We start from the raw sequence: 8,271 nt of genomic DNA on the forward strand, positions 1-8,271 counted from the left end.
GGTAAAAGCAATGGAGAGCTGGGACACGCCTGTGAGCACGTCCAGCACAGATATCTTGGTTAAAGCACAAGGACACAGAATGTACTATGTGCCTGTAAGCATGGCGTGTCTCACAGCTATTTAGGACAGGGCTTAACAAAGAGTTATTGGCACACTTACGATTTATTCTTTAACAAGAAAGAAACTTTGAAGAGGAACTTTTACTTTCCACACATATGTTGCTGGATTTGATTTGCTAATATTTTATTGACGACGTATGTGTCTCTGTTCATGGGGAATATTGCTCTATAGCTTTCTTTTCTTGCAATGTCTGGCTTTGATATCAAGGTAATGTTGACGTCATAAAGAGGGTTGTTAATTTTTCCCTCCTCTTCTATTTTCTGGAATAGACTGTGCAGAGCTGGCATTCATCTTTTCTTAGGCATTGGTAGAAATCACCAGGAAAGTCCTCTAGGCCTGGAGTTTGTTCCTCCTGCTGTTAGGTTTTCAACAACAAATTGAGTTTCTTTAATATATATGGTACCATCTATTTTTTCCTGAGTGAACTTTGATAACTGTGTTTAAAGGAATTTGTTCATTTTCTTCTAAGTTGTAAAATGTGTGAACATAAAATTGTTTGCCACCTTCTTTTTGCTTATTTATTTAGAGACAGGGTCTCGCTCTGTCACTTAGGCTGGAGCACAGTGGTGCGATCACAGCTCACTGCAGACTCACTCCTGGGCTCAAGCAAGCCTCCCACCTTAGCCTGCCAAGTGGCTGGGATTACAGGCCCACACAACACGCCCAGCCATCTGTTTGTTTGTTTATTGGAGGCAGTCTTCTTGCACCGTTCCCTATCTCATCATCTACCTAATTGCAGAAACCAGAAACCTCAAACCCTCACCCCCAAATCTAGTCTGTCCCTTCGTTCATCCACGTGATCGCTTTACACTATCTATCCCATTGACTTTCCTACAGCGGCTGCCATCCCCACCAGCACCAGCACCAGCCCCTTCACCCATACCACTGCCTCCGTGGCCTTCTGACTACTCTGCCCACATGCACGCCAGCAACTCTCCTATCTGCTCTATGGAGGGGAGCTGGAATGAGCTTTCCAAAGGTCACAAACCCGATTGCATCATCCCCCTGCTTAAAACTCTCAAATATTTTCTTTCTTTTTCTTTTTTTTTTTTTCTTTTTTTTTTTTGAGACAGAATCTTGCTCTGTGGCCAGGCTGGAGTGCAGTGGCGCCATCTCAGTTCACTGCAACCTCCGCCTCCCGGGTTCAAGCAATTCTCCTGCCTTGACCTCCTGAGTAGCTGGGACTGCAGGTGTGCACCACCACACCCAGCTAATTTTTGTATTTTTTTGGTAGAGATGGGGTTTCTCCATGTTAGCCAGGATGGGCTCGACCTCTTTACCTCATGATCCACCCACCTCAGCCCCCGAAAAGTACTGAGGTAACAGGCATGAGCCACCGCACCAAGACAAAAATTCTTCAAATATTTTATATATTTTTTGGGATTAATACTAACTTTCCTTTTTTTTCTCTTCTCTTTGAGACAGGGTCTTGCTATGTCACCCAGGCTAGAGTACAGAGGTACGACCACAGCTCAGCATAGCCTCTAACTCCCAGGATCAAGTAATCCTCCTGCCTTAGCTTTCTGAGTAGCTGGGACCACAGGCACGTCCACCAAGCCCAGCTAATTTTTAATTTTTTCTTTTTTTTTTTTTTTTTTTTTTTAGAGACAGGGTCTTCCTATGTTGCCAGGCTGGTCTCGAACTCCTGGCCTCAAGCGATCCTCCCGCTTTGTCCTCTCAGAGCACTAGGATTACAGGTGAGCCACCACGCCCAGCCTATAACATTCTTTACTGAACTTTTAGTATCTGTAGGATCTGTAATGATATCTCTTCTTTCATTTCTGATATTGGTAATTTGTGTCTTTTTTTTTTTCTTGATTAGTCTGATCAGAGACTTGTCAATTATATTAATCCTTCCATAGAAGCAACTTTGGTTTTCTTGATTATTTTTTCCTAATGCTTTTCTCTTTTCTATTTCATGGACATCTGCTCTTACCTTTAGTGATTCCATTGGTTTGCTCTAAGGCTTTTGTTTGTTTTGTTTTTGTTTTTTTGAGACAAAGTCTGCTCTGTCGCCCAGACTGAAGTGCAATGGCATGATCTCTGCTCACGGCAATCTCCACTTCCCAGGTTCAAGCGATTCTCCCACCTCAGCCTCCCGAGTAGCTGGGATTACAGGCATGCACCACCATACCCAGCTAATTTTTTGTATTTTTAGTAGAGACGGGGTTTCACCATAGTGGCCAGGCTGGTCTCAAACTCCTGACCTCAAGTAATCCACCTGCTTCGGCTTCCCAAAGTGCTGGGATTACAGGCGTGAGCCACCACACCCAACCTGCTTTAAATTTAATTTGTTCCTTTTTCTAGTTTCTAACAGTGGAATCATAGCTCATTGATTTCCTTTTTTAATATGAGCATTTAATGCTATAAATTTGCCCTTAAACATTGTTTTAGTCATATCACACAAAGTTGATATGTGCTGTTCAGACATGTTATAAGAAGTTCATCTAGTTCGTTTTGGTGCAAAAAACTTTGAAACGCCTGTATAGCTTATTCATAACACGCATTTTCCATGGAGGTGTTGAAGACCCCCAGAATCCCATGTTACAATCCCATTTTAATGTTTTAGTCATCTATTGATCCATGCGACAAACATTGTAACGCTTAGTGTCTATAAAGCATTATGCTAGTCTGGTCAGAGAGACGGCTGTTAATCAAACTATCACCTAAATAAATATCAGCTGCGGTGAGGCGGAGGTTAAAGAGGATGCAGCCTCTGGAGGCTGAGGAAGAGCTAGAGCATGGCAGCAGGACAGGCGAATGCAGAGCCCACGGCAGAAGCAGGGCCTTCAAGGGGTTGCGGGAGGAACAGGAGGGGGCTTCTGGGCCTGTGGTGAAGCTGGAAGGGTCAGCAGTGGCCAGCTGATGCAGGTTTCTGCAAGTAAAGTAGAGAAAGTTGGTATGGGCCAGGTGCAGTGGCTCACACCTGTAATGCTAGTGCTTTGGGAGGCTGAGGCAAGAGGACTGCTTGGGGTCAGGAGTTAGAGACCAGCCTGGATAACACAGTATATTTCTCTACTGAGAAATATAAAAATTAGCCAACATGCTGGCACACACCTGTGTGTGGTCCTGGCTACTCAGGAGGCTAAGGCAGGAGGATCACTTGAGCCCTTGGAGGTCAAGGCAGCAGTGAGGCGTGATGGCGCCACTGTACTTCCTCATGGGTGACAGAGCAAGACCCTGTCTCAAAAGAAAAAAATAAGAAGGGCCAGGCGCGGTGGCTCACGCCTGTAAATCCAGCACTTTGGGAGGCCGAGGCAGGTGGATCACAAGGTCAAGAAATCAAGACCATCCTGGTCAACATGGTGAAACCCCGTCTCTACTAAAAATACAAAACATTAGCTGGGCATGGTGGCGCGTGCCTGTAATCCCAGCTACTCAGGAGGCTGAGGCAGGAGAATTGCCTGAACCCAGGAGGCGGAGGTTGCGGTGAGCCGAGATCGCGCCATTGCACTCCAGCCTGGGTAACAAGAGCGAAACTCCGTCTCAAAAAATAAAAAAATAAAAAAAAAAGAAGTAGAAAAAGAAAGTTGGTGTTAATATAAAGAATAACAGGCAATATTTGAAGAGTTTGAAGCAAGGGGATGATGCAATGGTGTATGTGTTTTGGAAAGGTCACTCGGCTTCCCTCCATAGAGGCAGAGGTGCCAGAGCACATGTGGGCAAAGTAGTTAGAAGCCACTCAGGCCGGGTGAGGTGGCTCACCCCTGTAATCCCAGCACTCTGGGAGGCCAGGGCGGGAGGATCATGAGGTCAGGAGATCGAGACCATCCTGGCTAGGACGGTGAAACCCTGTTTTTTTTAAAAAAAAAAAAAAAAAGAAGCCACTTTTTTATTTTATATTGTACTTTATTTGAGATGGAGTCTCTCTCTGTTGCCAGGCTGGAGTGCAGTGGTGTGATCTCAGCTCACCGCAACCTCCACCTCCCAGGTTCAAGCAGTTCTCCTGCCTCAGCCTCCTGAGCAGCTGGGATTATAGGTGCGCACCACTACATCAGGCTAATTTTTGTCATTTTCTTTTTTTTTTTTTTTGAGATGGAGTTTTTGCTCTTGTCACCCAGGCAGGAGTGCAATGGTGCAGTCTCGGCTCCCTGCAACCTCTGCTTCCTGGGTTCAAGTAATTCTCCTGCCTCAGCCTCCCTAGTAGCTAAAATTATAGGTGCCCACCACCATGCCTAGCTAATTTTTATTTTCATTTTTTTGTATTTTTAGTAGAAACAGTCTCACCATTTCGGCCAGGCTGGTCTCGAACTCCTGATCTTAGGTGATCCACCCTCCTCAGCCTCCCAAAGTGCTGGGATTCCAGGCGTGAGCCTTGGCGCCTGGCCAGAAGCCATTTAATCATGTAGGCAATGAGGTGGACTCAGAAGCTGGCACTGCTGTTGGTGATGGCAGCTGCTCTAGGAAAGTCAATGAGAAAAACAGTGTAGAGTGGTTGCATGGACTATCACAGGGGCAGGCGGGATTTCGGGGTGAGGGTTTGAGGAACATTAGGCTCCTGATTTGTGTAATAAGTAGATGATGAGATAAGAACACTGCAAGAGGACTTCCTTTTTCCTGTGGTTGTGTGTGTGCAGATTTTTTGGTTGTTGTGAAGATTTGCAAACAGGAAGAATCTCTTTTTTTTAACCTAATGCCTTCATTCGAGTTATTTATATGTGTATTTCCTCAATTAGCTTATGAGTGCTTTCAGTCCAGGAAACACTTTTTATTTTCAAATACAACCCCGGAGCTTAGCTCACAGATTTGTTTGTTTAATAGCATGGCTTTCCTTAAATTAAAAAACAAAGAAAAAATGTTTTAAACAAAATTAAGCACAGCAACATAAAAAAAAAAGAAAAAAAAAAACTTTCAATATCAGTAAGACACCGTACAAGATTCAAGGAAATACATGTAGAGGCATTATTAGTATTTTTGCTGGCCAAGAACTGTGGCTCACGCCTGTAATCCCAGCACTTTGGGAGGCCGAGGCAGGCGGATCACAAGGTCAGGAGTTCAAGACCAGCCTGACCAACATGCCGAAACCCCGTCTCTACTAAAAATAGAAAACTTAGCCAGGCACAGTGGTGGGTGCCTGTAGTCCCAGCTACTCAGGAGGCTGAGGCAAGGAGAATCACTTGAACCCAGGAGGCGGAGGTTGCAGTGAGCCGAAATCATGCCAACCTGGAAAACAGAGTAAGACTCTATCTCAAAAAAAAAAAAAAAAAAAAAAAAAAGTAGTATTTTTGCTAACTTGGACTATCAACGCTTAATCCAACCTTGACCTTATTTTTCAACTATATAATAAAGGCTTACAAATATTCAGAATCTCTATTCTAAGGTCAGAACTAATTTTTAGAATTTGAAAAAAAAAAGTTTTCTTATTGTGTTTTTTGTTTTTTGTTAGACAGAAAAATAATCTTACTGTGTTTTTTGCTTTTTTTTTTTTTTTCTCTTGTTGCCCAGGCTGGAGTGCAATGGCACGATCTCAGCTCACTGCAGCCTCTACCTCCTGGGTTCAAGCAATTCTCCTGCCTCAGCCTCCCAAGTAGCTGAAATTACAGATGTGTGCCACCATGCCCAGCTGTTTTTCTATTTTTAGTAGAGATGGAGTTTGACCACATTGGCCAGGCTGGTCTCAAACTCCTGACCTCAAGTGCTTCACCTTCCTCAGCCTCCCGAAATGATGGGATTACAGGTACGAGCCTCAAGTCATCCTCCTGCCTCAGCCTCCCAAAGTGCTGGGATGGGATTGCCGTTATGAGCCACTGTGCCCGGCTGATATGTTGTGTTTTAATTTTCGTTCAATTCCAATATGTCGTAATTTCTGTTGCTGTTAGCCATTGCCGTGTGTCCCTGGGCAGACAAGATAAGCAGGGGCTGGGGGACACACAGGCAGGGACTCGGATTCTGTGCTGCCCAGGCCAATCCCCAGAGAATGCTACGAGGGAGAGAGTCTGAGCCAGGGTTCCCAGGCCCTCCTGAAAGCCTTCCCAGCACAGACTCTCAGGCCGTCCTGCCTGGGGTGGCATCAGGGCTGCCACCTTCCTCATGCTGGGCCCCCTTAGCACCCAGGGGCCACTTTACCCATGCTCCAAGGGGAACAGCTGCTTCCCTGGGTGGCTCTGGGTCCACTGGCCTCACTGCTGGCCAGGGACAGTGGGTTAGCACCTCTAGTCTTGACGTCCCTGAGCCCACGGTGCCCACTTTGGAGTAGGGAGCGTTAGGATTCCTTATCCAAGGTCACCCAGCCAGGAGGGTCTGGTGTCAGAGCAGAAGTGGGAGAGGCGTCTTCCAGAGGCGTCCACAGGGCTCAGGGAAGGCCCGCTGCAGGACGCAGTGGTGCAGGGAGCCAGGCTGGGGTGCCCGGTGCCAGCATCACCCGCTCCATTCACTCCTGCTTTCCTTATGGAACCTAGGTGGGCATCTGTGTTTCTGAGCCAAGAAGAGAGGACACGTTTGAGATGAAATGCCGGGTCCTGAACCACAGCTTCACCCCACAGCCAGCTGCAACCCTGGCTTGGGAGCTGACTCTGCTTATGGGCCAAGGCAGGCAGGGGGGTGACCCAGAGCCCTACCGCCATGCCCACCTTGGACCCCTCTTGTTACTCCTGAAATGAAAAAGGGAAGTGGGGGAGGGAGTGCGGGCAGTAGGCAGCATGCAGGACCTGCCTCAGGCACTGAGATGGCAGGGGGGTGGGTACCACTGCCAGGAGGCTCTGCCCCGCCCTGCAGGAGTGTGCCTTTTCCATGAGTCCCCGCCTGCCACAGGTGCCCGCCCTGGGCCCTTGGCTGGGGGCAGTGGCTGGCAGCGCCCCAGCTGAGTGCCTTAGCCGCCCCGCCACCCCTGCAGACAGGGCCCCTTTGTGCAGTCGGCTCCCAAGCTTCCCAGAACTTGCCGGTGGCGTCGTGTTCTTGTGCCAAATTAGCCACACTTAACTCAAGAGCCCGCCGCCCGAGCCCGCGGCAGGAGCTGACTCACTCACTCGAGACCACTCGAAACGCACAGCCCCCCAGAAGCCCGCACTCTGCCGAGGGCCCGGCTGCAGCAGGAGCTCATTTGAAGGGGCTTCGGGCAGAGGGTGGGGGCTCCAGCCGTTTAAGGGGGCAGCTGTGCCCGCAGCTTTGCTGCAGCTCTGGGAGGGCGGCTCGGTCGTTCTGCCCTAAGAGCAGCCCCGGGCAAGAGGAGACGGTGGCAGGTCTAACCCTCAGGCTGCCCAAGTCGGGCCCCAGGAGGGACGAAGCCTCAGTCTCCCTCCTGAGTCTTCCTGTCGGCCTCTCTGGGTGGCTTGAGCAAGGTGAACCCAGGGGGCTGAAGCCCTGGGGAAAATCAAGGCAGCTGCAGGTCCCAGGGCACAGCCCACACAGCCCCGGCTGGGTGTCGCTGCTGAATGCCTTGGGCAGTCCCCTGATCCTCCAGGACACTGAGTTTCATGGTAAACTAGGCCTCCGCATTCCCACCAAGCCCCCACCAGGAGTGACCCCCGAGCAGAGACACGGAAGCCCAGAGAACCCCCCACTGCATCTCCCCAACCCAGCCCACCTCATAGGGTTTCCCCCAGCAGCCCGACTCACGGCACTGTCTCCTGGTGCTCCTGCTGAGACCCACGCTGTCCCCAACCCTGAGACCCCCCCAATGTCACCGACGGACCGGCAGAAGGCCTCCTGATTGGGGCCAGCGCACTGCAGGGGTGAAAGTCTAAGAAGGCAGGCGTAGGGGCTCTCGGATGAGTTCCGCCCGGGCTCAGGCCCTACTCCACTGCTCTCTGGCTGTGTGACCTCAGGCAAGCCTCTGACCCTCTCTGAGCCTCGGTTCCTCATCCATTACCTGGGGATAATCATGCTTGCATCACTGCATCTGAAGGATCAGCCTGTGGCCACCTGCTGAACAACTGAACAAAGAAATGAATAAGTGTGTGAATGGGTGAGTGAGAAATGCACATGTGAGTGACGAGTGAGTGAGTGACTGGAAGCCTGCCGACAGCACTCAGTGCCGCGTGCCATGGAGTTGGTGACTTCAGCTTCTTGGGAAGCTCCTTGGGGAAGGGACCCAGATGAGGGGGGCCACTGTGCAAATGAGAGTCCAGAGACAGTGGCCTGACCCAGCATGGTCTCCTCCCACCCACGACCGCTGCCTCCTTCAGCCACAGTGGCCTCACCTGTTGGCCCCAA

The sequence above is a fragment of the Saimiri boliviensis genome, chromosome 2, assembly GCF_048565385.1.
Source record: "Saimiri boliviensis isolate mSaiBol1 chromosome 2, mSaiBol1.pri, whole genome shotgun sequence".
In the NCBI taxonomy this organism is placed as follows: Eukaryota; Metazoa; Chordata; class Mammalia; order Primates; family Cebidae; genus Saimiri; species Saimiri boliviensis.